Source organism: Capra hircus, chromosome 7, assembly GCF_001704415.2.
Source record: "Capra hircus breed San Clemente chromosome 7, ASM170441v1, whole genome shotgun sequence".
NCBI classification, from domain to species: domain Eukaryota; kingdom Metazoa; phylum Chordata; class Mammalia; order Artiodactyla; family Bovidae; genus Capra; species Capra hircus.
Genome location: NC_030814.1, coordinates 91603952 through 91615181, shown reverse-complemented (window position 1 = coordinate 91615181; position 11230 = coordinate 91603952). Strand labels below are relative to the sequence as shown.

Below are 11230 nucleotides of genomic sequence, written 5' to 3'. Positions count from 1 at the left end.
CTGGTGCTGTCCCTCGAAGCCCCACACCCCCACGTGCTCCTACAGCCCTTTAAACGCCCCGGCCCACGTGCCCCCGCCAAAGCCGCCTCATTGGCCGAGGGGCGTGGCGGCTGCGCGGCTGCGCAGTGACGCGCCATAGCGGGCCCCGCCCCCGGCCGGCGGCGGCGGCGGTGGCGGAAGGGATGACGTCACCGGCTGGGGGGGCGCGCGAGCCGGCGCGAGGGGAGCGCGAGCCGCAGTGAGTGTCCTCGCGCCGCCCGCCCGGCAGCCCGGCCGGCGCGCGCACGCCGCGAGCCGCTGGCGCTCGGGCTCCGCTCGAATCCCATGCAACAGCCAGGATGTGAAGCGGGGCAGAGCCGGGGGAGCCCAGCCCAGCCAGCCTCCAGGTAAAGGGGGAAAAATAATCTTGAATTCGATTCAAAGAAATGCAGGCGCTCCAGTGGGGGTCTTGGAGACGGCGGAGTGGGCAGCGCGCCGGCTTTGTGCCGGGGAAGCCTGTACGGCCATTGTGCTTGGAGGATGCTCCGCTGCAGCCGGCTGCACGCCCAGCCGCTGCGCCGGGCATGCTACGTCCGAACAATGCCCCTGAGAGGCTGGGCCGGGGTGGGAAGGGGCTGCGGGGGATGGGGCTCGGCGGGCGGGGCTGGGGGTTTCGCGGCGGGGAGGGGGCTGGGCTGGACTCGCCCGGAGCGCGGCGTTGGAAGCTGCCCAGCGCCGCCGGCTGCACCACCCCGGGCTGCGGGCGGGGCAAAGGCGCGGAGGGAGGACGCGCGTGTGTGCGGAGGGGGTGCTGGCCCCGGCGGCGCCCAGCCAGGCTCCCCAGGCGGGTTCCGGAGGCAGGGGGCGCTGTGCTGGGGCTGGGGGGCGCGCGGGCGCCCCGGAGTGGAGACAAGCCCGGGACAGGTGCCTCCAGGTGAGAGCGAGGAGGGCACCGACTGGACGGTGCGCCCAGGGCAGCTGTTGTGCCCTCCGCCTTCGCTCTTTAATCCCCCTCCTCTAGAGACCCCCTACTCAATGCTGTCTCCCCCTAGCGCCCTCTCGGTCTCATCTATCCTTTGGTGGGGGGTGGCCCTCCGCTACCTTGCCTTGCCCCACCCTTTTGCGGACCCAGCGCCCCCTCTCATATCCCCCAAGTGGGGCAAGACTCAGCCCCCAGCCCCAGGGACCCTGCCGGACGGGCGGACGGGCGGGCGGGCGCGCGTGCCGGGCGCCCGACCTCCCCTAGGAGCTGGGGCCCCCGTGGGGATCCCGGGAGAGGGGAAGCCGCCCCTTCAGCTGCTAGCCTCGCGGGTTCTGCACGCCCTGGGAGCCCCCTTGGGGGCTGGGAGGAGGGGCGGTGACGTCATCCCTGGGGGCGGAGCCGTCGGAACCAGGTTGAAGGGGGCGCGGGGGCCCCCTTACCCAGAGGGAAGCCCTCCCCCCCGAGTTAGAGCGCCGGTACTCTGGGCGCGAGGGTTTCGACCGAGTTACGGCCAAGTTCACCGCTCCTAATGGAAACATTGCCACATTTAGGATTCCACCTGTCCACAAATCCTCGATACTTACCCCCACGAAACTCCCCGTAAATCAGAGAACCCACTTCAACTGCTTTCTCTCTGAAATTCTCAAATCAGAGAATCCCCCCCAACCCCAAGTGGAATCTTTTTTTTTGTCAGCCACACACACACCCCCACCCCCCCAGTCTGGAATCTCCTCTTATGTGATCCTTCCCCCGATTTCAGACCTTCCTCTAGTAGCTCCGTAAATATGCAGCTTTTCGGAATGTCCTTTCCTCTGCAGTCCTTCCTTAAATTTAGCCACCCCCTTGGGTCTTCATCCCCAAAACGTAGGAACCTCTCCAGCGCTTCCATCTGGGGAGTGGTGCCTCCCTTCCCCTTCTAGGGCTCAGCTGGGATTCCCCTGTTCCCCCCATCTCCATCTGCGAGAGTCCTCGTTCTGTTCTGAGCGTGGGGCCCTTCTGTCTCCCGCCAGACCCCTGAAAAACCAGCCTGGCCAACAGCTCGTGAATTGGGGAGGGAGGTGTCTGAGGCGTCCAGGCTGGACATGAGGACTCTGAGAAGCAGGGACAAAGCCGAAGGGTCCTCGAGGGTGTTGAGGTCGGGGTCCCACCCGCTCTGGGGCCCGGGTGGTCTCCCCCACTGGACTTTGGCAGTTGGGGTTCTGGCCTTTCATCAGTGTTCCCCACTGTTGCTGTTCCGGGGTGCGGGGGGCGAGGGTCCCTTTTGTTTGGGGCATCCTGCTTCCCCCTCTTCCACCCGTGAGAAGAGCCAGCCAGCCCGCGACTACTCCTGCCATAGCAGCTGCTGCTGCTGGAGCTTTTATTAATGGCCGAGGGACTGGGTCGATTCTGCTATTTGCATAACGCCCCTCCCCCCACCCAGGGTCCCCTTCCTTTGTGCCCCCCTCCCCCTGCCAATCTCGCCTGCCTTCTGTCCCTCAGATCTCTTCTTCCTCTGCCAGCTGATACTTTGGCTACGGAAGGAAAGCAGCTGGGGCTGGGGGCGGCTGCTTTCCGCCCCCGTCAATCCCAGAGCCCACCAACTTGGGCCTGGGTCTCCGTCTGGATCCCCATCCCCACTCCCCCGCAATGCCTGCGGAGGAGACATCTCCGGATGCCTGCTGTCCTGTCCCCCTTCTTCCCCTGACTCCAGAAAGCTTCATCTTGCCCCGTTCCCTGGCCCGGGGGACACCTTCAACGTGACGGTGCACTTCTGCTTGGGGCCCTGGTCCCCCCAGCCCCCTGGGGGCAGCCACCCGCAATTGTTCTGAGAGTTGGTATAATTGGGCTCAGGCGAGCAAAACGTCGAGGGAGACCCGGCCTGCCTGGTGAGCTCATGCGCTTTTCTATTCCTGCTACCCAGTCGATGACATCGGCCCCCCAGGGGGTGAAAAGGGCTGGTGCTGTCATGTCAGTACCTGTCCTGCCAGGAGAGGCCAGGCCTGGCCCACTCCCCATTCTCTGCGGAGGTGGGGAGGGGAGACGGAGGCATGGGTCATTCTGATGTGGCCGGGGTATGGCATTGGAGGGTGCTACTGGGGTGCAGGCCAGCCTCCTTGGGGTGAACCCTGCTCCCCCATGGTCCCGTGCCTTGAGGTGGGCACAGAGGGAGGGCACTGCCAGCCAGGTGCCCGCTTACCGCCTGCACAGGAATCGTCACCCACTGACGGTGCTTCTGTTTCTAGCTCCTTGGATCATTCCTAGCGCCTTTCTTTTTCCCCTGCTTCCCTGGGGGATCCTGGGCATCTTTGCCTGTCTGGGGGCCCCATTCAGAGACCTGAGGTGTTTTTGTCCCAGTACCAAAACGGTGGTTCTGGGCCGAGTTGTCAGGGCAGGTGGAAGGGGAGAAGCTCCTGGATGTTAGGAGTTTAGTGGTGGCATTTGCAGGGGACAATTCTGGAACCATGGCTGTGTGTCCATTTTCTTTGGGCCACTGAGAGCATGGGGGTCTGCCTGGCCTCCCCTAGATCGGGATCGGTCTAGGGGACAGCTCCACCTCTCCTTAGCAGACAGCTTTCCATGGATGACTCAGTTTCCCCTTCTACCATCTGGGTGGGCACGGAACAGCCTGTCACAGATGTTGGAGCACCATGCATCTCCAACTGCTTCTCCCAGGAGCCAGGTGCTGGGAGACCTGTGGCTGTGCTGATTACTCCAGCCTGAAGGATGGTCAGAGAGGTGGCCTGGCAGGGAAGGATCGGGTAGGGCCTATGTGGCTCTGAGACGCAGCCCCTCACAGCCCCAAGTTTCACCTGCTTCCTGTGACTTTAGTGCAGCCACTGCTTGGAGGGGGCGGGCAGGGTGGGGGCCACCACCGATAGAGTTCAGGATGGAGAAGAAAACCCTAAAAATAAAGATGGATATTTATAAACCTGGTGGGTTTGGGGGATAATTGACAAAGCTTACGCTTTCAGCTGAAAGCAATTCCCACCCCCACCCCCTTTTACAACCCCGACTCCTTTAGGTTCCATTTGTAGAGGCATCTGGAGCCAGAGGAAGGTTCTTGGGAAGTGCAGTGGCTCGACAGGCTCCTTGTGGGCTGTGGTGTCCTCTCTGGGGGGAGGGGGGAGGGCTTGTGCTTCTGGAGAGAGGCAGGGGACCTGGCCAGGGGCTCCGAGACGCCACCCTGCTTTCCTCTGCACCCAGAACAGCCTTCTGGCACACCCTCCGTGGGCGGGCGTCCCGTTTCCCAGAATTTACAAGGAGGAGGTGCCCCTGTCTTGCCCTTGCTCTGTCCTTCCCCGCCGCAAAAGATGCCCAGCGGGCGGTGGTTGGGGGGGATGTGGAGAGACCCCAGCTGCCCACCAGGCAGGGGCTCACAGTGGGGACAGGCGACAAGATCCAGGTGCCAAGCCAACAAAACCGTGTGTGGAGCTGTGGACAGAAAAGTCACACCACTGCGCTGGGGAGAACAAGGGCTTTTCAGATGGTTTTAAAAATTTGGTCTGACTTCTATCTGGAACCAGAAAGCTCCTGGCTTGTGGCTGGAGAAGATGGAGTGCTGGACGGGGCAGGGGATGATTTTAAGTGCATGTCACCCCATCACCAGGACAAATAGCCTGGACCCAGGCAGATCATAGCTTGAGATGTACAGGAAGTGGTGACACCTGGGTCTTTGAACCCTGTGGTCCAATTTGCCGTCCCCTCTGGGCTTCTAGACGCTTAAGGTTTTGAGTGTAGTATTCGGATTCCCCCCTGCTCCCTTCTCTCTTTTTTTCTTTAAGGAAAGAAAAGGCTCACACACACACACACAAAGGAAGAAAAAACAAAGAACCCGGCTGTACCATTTCTGTCTTGTCGCTGGCTGATATTTCAGAAGTGTTGGGGTGGGGGGTTGTGCGTGGGGAACGTGAAAAAACCAATTGGCTTACACTTCTGCAAAGGCGAAAATTAAGGAGCGGTGGGAGTGACTCACGGACAGGCCCCGACTTTCTGTGGTGCTTCATTTTCGTCTCTGTCCCTGTTCTGGGGAGCTGTCCTACCTCTCACCCCGCCGCTCCCCAGGTCTGGCCGGGGTGGGCCTAGGGATTGGTGCTCTTCTGGGCTGGCTATGGATTCCCATTTCGGTTCCCCTGGTCCTGTGGAGGCCCAAAGGATTCCATACCTGGAAACATACCCAGGTTTTTTGTTGTTTTTTTTTTAAGAATCCCTGCACTCCCATGTTCCCATGGATTCTCCCCGATCCAGGGGCTTGGAACTCAGGTTTCTGGGTCACACTGACCCCGCTCCCATAAATATCCTGTTTTTGAAGGAGCAGATTTTGTCCAGAACTCCCTGGATGGTCCCTGTTTTTGAGGTTTTTTCGTTTTTGATTTTTTTTTTTAAATCTTTACTGTTAACATTAGTCCCTTGTTGGAAGGCCAGGCCCTAACCCTCCTAGGAAAACTGACAAATCCAAATTTTTGGTTTCCCAGTCGTCCCCTTTCTCCCTCTCCCTCTCTGTGTGGCATCACCTCTGTTCCTCAACCTCTCTGTGTAGGAGCCTCATCTCGTGCAAAAGGAGGAAATGCCTCTGGCTCAGGGGGTCCTGGGGCTTCCCTGGTGGCTTACATGGTAAAGAATCTACATGCAATACAGGAGACCCAGGTTTGATCCCTGAGTTGGGAAGATCCCCTGGAGAAGGGAATGGCAGCCCACTCCAGCATTCTTGCCTGGGGAATTTCACGGAGAGAGGAGCCTGGCAGGCTCCAGTCCATGGAGTCACAAAGTTGGCCATGACTGAGCGACTAATACTCTCAGGAGATCCTGACTTCCAGCACCCACCCTGCTGTGTATACGTGGGCTGGTTGGTTGACTTCTCTGTGCTCCTTCATCCCTAAGATCAGAGAGCAATCGCGGCCTGCCTTATGGCGAGCCCCGACAGGAGATGCTGTCGGTAAACAGCCAGCCTCAGCTCTTGGACATGGCCGTTGCTGGCTGCGTTCATCCTATGACAGCCCCAGCCCCCGAGTGGTGTCTTGGCCTCTGTCACAGAGGGCTGGGACCCTCAGATGGAGGTGGGCCAGGTGGAGAGAAGCCAGGAAGATGCTCTATTGCTGTGCTGTTGCGTGGGTAATTGAGTGTTGGTAAAAATTCAGGGGTTCTGGGAAAGGGAGGTCGATGCGTCTGTGTGTGTATAATTTAACGCCACTTATAATTAACCCCATGATCAGCAAATGAGGGGATGTCGGGGAATAATAATAGCTGATCTGACTTATTTGGAGCTGGCGCCCATTCCAGGTCCCTTGCCGAGCAAGCACCTTAGGAGTGTGCTGGGAACCCATTTTGCAGCCAGGAAAACTGAGGCACACAGAGAGGTCTTCACTGGCCTCGGGTCACACAGCCCACATATGAGAGAACTGGAAATCTTACCCAGGACCAACAGCTGCCAGAACCTGAAGTCTTAACTCCTGGGAAGGAGTGAGGGGGGATCTAGCTGCCCCATTGTCAGAGAAGTAGCTTTGATGACCATTCCCCTGCAGGGTACGCTGGAGAGTCACTGTGGAGACCCCAGGGCCCCCAGCTGCCTTCCTGAGTGTGGACTCTGTTCTGAGGTAGCTTGAGTTCAGATTACGCCTCTGCCACTCGCTGGCTGTGTGACCTGGGGCAGTTTGCTCAACCTCTCTGTGCTTCCTTTTTCACATCTGTAAAGGGGAGAGGTGATGCTCTCCGCCTTGTAGGGTTGTTAGGAGAATCAAACAAGTCAATGTGTGTTAAGTGATGTGTCAATATGTAGCCAGACCTGCCTGGTGGGGGTTCCCCAGCAGCATCCCCCCCACCCCTGGAACCCTCAGCCCCTCATGGGGTCCAGCATGGGAACAATGGCAGGATGACTCAGCCACTGCAAACTGGGGCGTTCCCTGTCACTGGCTGCCTAATCAAGGCCGCCCCATATCTGCGGCAGGACTGGGCCAGGCGCCTGGCAGGATCTGAGCCACGGGAGGCCAGGCGAGGCAGGCAGGGAGGGCAGGTGGCTGCCTCGGAGATCTGGGCGCTCCTGAGACCCCAGGCAATGGTCCCCCAACTTCCAGAGTCTGTGGTGAATCTAGGTGAGTGCCTAGGAGGAGGTCCCTGAATATTCAGGACTGTGCAGGCTCAGCTTTGGCTTCAGACCTGCTGAGAGGTGCTCAGGTTTATCAGCTTGCTGTGCCAGCCTTCATTCATTCATTTGCCAGTTCACTCAATTGTCCATTCATTCAGTCAGTGTTTGTTGAATACCGGTGGCCAAAGAACTTGAGAGCCAGACCCTAGGTTCAAATCCCAGCTCTGCTGCTCACCAACTGTGGGACCTCAGACTATAGACGTAGACCTTTCGGGGAGCCTTGGACTGGGTGTGAAGCCACCGTGTGCCTCAATGTCCTCATCTGTAAAATGGGATCGTTGCTTCACTTATGGACGAATGTGTGCTGGTAGACTGAAAGCACTTGGTGCGTTCTTTCACTTGCTTTCTTTTTGTAAATAAAAGCAAATGAAAATAGAATTCAGGAGATACAGCAGTAAACAAGGCAGGCTCGGCCCTCCATCCCTTCACCCTGTAGTTTCTCAGGAGAGACAGTAAGTACATAAATAAGCAAGAAAAAGACTGGCTGCAGTAGGGTTCTGCGGAGATTGGAAATTCAGTGGCCCCCAGCAGGTCACGGGGCCGCTATTTTGTCTGGGAGTGGAGGGGGGCTTTCTGAGTTGAACAGGTATTAGGAATACCAGGTGCAAAGCTGAGAAGGCAGGCATGTGACGCTGTGTGGCAGGAGATGAGGGAAGCGGAAGAGAGAGGTAGGTGACCTCCTGGGGTCTTGACCCTGAGGAGTTCGCATGGTGTTTTCCACACATGCAACTAAAGTTTGCTGAAAGCCCCCCAGAGCTTGGGTGCAAATATCATTGCTAGTGGAGACCTGGGAACTCTGGAAACACCTCCAGGAACACCTCTCAGGCTGAGGCCCAGAGAGGGAGGGGGACTTGCCCAAAGCCACACAGCTGCACCAGCGTTGCTTGTGTGCCTGCTGGGCTGAGCCTCCCACTAGAAGGTGGGCTGGGTCTCTTCACACTGGTCTGGAAAAGAAGACTGAGGCAGGAAGACTTGGCAGAAACTTCATTGTCTTTATTTTTTTGGCTGCACTGCATGGCATTCGGGATCTTCCCCAAGCAGGGATTGAACCCGTGCCCCCTGCAGTGAAATCTCGGAGTCTTAACCCCTGGACTACCAGGGAAGTCCAGAAACGTCATTCTTAAACCCCAGGGCCCATCAGGGCTGGAGAGGTCATGCCAAGGGGACACTGGACAGAATCCCCCCAACCCTGGTCTTCCTGGTTCTCCAAGAAAAACCAGAAATCAGGATTTTTTTTTTTTACATGAAATCGCCCTATTTTTCCATTCTTGGATTGTTCTTTTCCTCACAACACCTTCATTTGCTGCTTGCATAGGCTCAACCCCTCACTTGCCATCCCCAGGCCTCAATCTCCTGGGGTGTGAAATGGGCTGAAGGCTCACAGCCACCTGGAGGGGTTATTTGAAGGTAGTGGAGCTGTGCCTCCCGGGGAGGGCTGAAAACAGGGCCTGGGCCAGCAGACCACGCTCGATAAAACATTGGCTCTGATTATATTAATATTGGTCATAATGATAAACTTGACTGAAATTAAATGCTGTGCTGGCTGGTCCCGCGGGGCAGTGCCGTGAATTACCTGCTGGCCGCAGGACCTGTTCCTCCCCTCTTGACTTTTCTGGAACGTACCTATTTGCTCTCAGGGCTGGGGCACTGGGTCACCTGTGTTATCTGTGGAGTTCGCCGCAGTGGTTCTCAGTCTGGGGTGATTTTGCTCCCCCACCTCGGGGGGACACAGGGTGAGGTCTGGTGACATCTGTGGTCATCACAACTAGGGGATGCTCCTGGCATCCAATGGGCAGGGCAGGGATGCTGCTCCACACCCCACAGCAGCTGGGATGCCCCCGATTCCCACCCCCTGCAACAGAGAATGACTGGGTTCTAGATGTCAGTCATGCTGAGCTGTTGCAAAGCTGCTACGTGCTCCACAGCCCAGGCGGTGAGAGAAATTAGGCAGCTGGGGTATTATCGGATTATCCGTGAATGTCCGCCTCCCGCGCCCTGCACTGCCTTCCTGGACTCGAACGCTGAGATCCCAAATGGGTTCCTGCAGCACCTGTGCTGGCCCCCATGGCCCAGTTGATCATCGCAGTTGGGAAACTGCCCCTGATGCATGGGTTCCTGGGGTTTTCTGGAGATGGTGGTGGATCTGGGGCGCCAAGGGGCTGCCACGGCCGGGTCTTTCCTTGTTTCCCTACCTGGTCTTTGGAGGCCAGAGTGCTAAGTTCGAATCCTGATACAGGCCCTCCCTGGCTGTGTGAGGTCACCCCTTCTTCCTCCCCCCAGCCTCGCTTTTCTCATCCGGGAAAAATGGGGACATGTCCTGCTTGTTGCATCAGGAATTAAACGCCGTCATGTGGACATGGGGTCCAGCGCCCAGGGTACACGCGTGTGTGTGCGCTTCAGTTATGTCCGACTCTTTCCAACTCCATGGACTGTAGCCCACCAGGCTCGTCTGTCCATGGAATTTTTCCAGGCAAGAATACTGGAGTGGGCTGCTATTTCCTCCTCCAGGGCTTCTTCCCGACCAGAGATCAAACCCAATTCTCTTCGTGCTCTGCATAGGCAAGTGGATTTTTCTTTACCGCTAGCGCCACCTGGGAACACAAGCAGGGACTAGATGACTGTGGCTTCACCTCCCCTCCCCGCCCCCCCACCTGTCTTCACAAACCACAGGGGGAGATGTGGGTGGAACCCCACATCCACAGTTTCCCAAACAGTTACAACAGAGGGGAAATAAACCAGTATTACATGTGGTCCCCGGTTGTGGAGTCTACACTGTGTGTCTGACCCAGGGCTCAAGCTTCGCTGAACTTCTTCCTTTCATCCTTAGAACAGCTCCGAGAGGCGGTAGATGGAGGCAGCTGAGGCACAGAATAAGGACCAGGAACTGGCTCGCTGGAGCCTTTTCCCAGGGTTGCCAATGTGCATTTTTGTGCTCACAGAGGGTCTGTACTTAGTTGAATGACCTGCTGTTTCTTTCTTGAAATGGTTAATAATTTTTGCAGAAGGTGGCTCTGCGGTTTCATCTTACAGGTAGCAGTTATGTAGCCAGAAGGGTGGTCGCAGATGAAGGGGCGTCATTGTCAGCCGGTCTGGGTTCCAAGTCCGTCGTTGCCTCTTAGGAGCTGTGTGACTTCAGGCAAGTTGCTTTGCCTCTCTGGATGGTGTGCCCAAACCCTTCTTGCTGGCTTCTCTGCCCTCTCCCTTCTCACTCATTCTGCATCGGCCACGCTGACCTTTCTTCTCTTTCCACCTCCAGGCCTTTGTCCTTGCTATTTCCTCTGCTGGGCATTCCATTTCTGGCTGGGCCAACCCTATCCGGCCAGTGTTCCCCAGTAGTCTTTTTATTGGCCTGGCCAAAAAAGGTTCATTCAGGTTTTTCTGTAATACCTTACGAAGAAAACCCGAACAAACTTTTTGGTCAATATCTCACTTTCTTAGCTGCTGTTTTACAACCCGTCTGACCCCCTTTTCAGGATGGGAGCTCCATGAGGCTGCCTCCCCCAAGACCATCCTGCCAGACTTTTGAAAGCTGCCCTCCTGCGCTAGAACCAGCGTGTCTAATTGTCCAGATTAGATGGGTCATGGCTGGGAAAACCCCACATCAGCAGCTCAAATGCTCAGGCTCAGCTCCCTCTGCCCTGGACAGGGCTGCTAGAAGACCTACAACCTCAGTGGAGGTGCTGTGTGACTTCCGCCACTCGCTTGCCCTCTCTGAGTTGCCTCATGCCTGCCTGAGCTTTCTGGTGTAGAAGCTATGGTGAACAGCTATTGAGAGCCAGGGCCCCTGAGGACTAGTGTCATGGGGTCAGGGAACCCTGAAACAGTCCAGGAGGTTTCCTGTCTCTTAAGAAGATGAGAAACCCAGAGGAACACAGGGGATCCCCAGAGGGCATAGTAGCTGGGCCAGGAAATTTTAAGACTTCACTAACCCTGCTGTTCATTGACACCCTGTACATTTAGCCAGAGCAAACTCCGGGAGATGGAAAGACAGGGAAGCCTGTTGTGTTCATGGGGTTGCAAAGAGTCAGATATGACTAAGCGACTTAACAACAACATTCACCCAGATAGGTAGAGAAGTCACCGAGATGCCCCTAGGAATGGGCCCACCTTTCTATGGGGGATCCCATTTGGCATTTGAAGAATCTGCGTTC

The 11230-nt window shown here is 57.2% G+C and overlaps 1 protein-coding gene across 2 annotated transcripts in view; it reads left to right on the top strand.

The window, feature by feature from the left end:
- PTPRS (protein tyrosine phosphatase, receptor type S) overlaps positions 235–11230 on the top strand; it is a 110906-nt gene continuing 99910 nt past the window's right edge. Inside the window, exon 1 of one of the 2 annotated variants that reach the window (XM_018050899.1) lies at positions 235–386. The gene's annotated coding sequence lies outside the window, so the exon portion shown is untranslated. The remainder of the gene's footprint in view (positions 387–11230) is intronic. The other variant, XM_018050895.1, reaches the window with a different exon arrangement.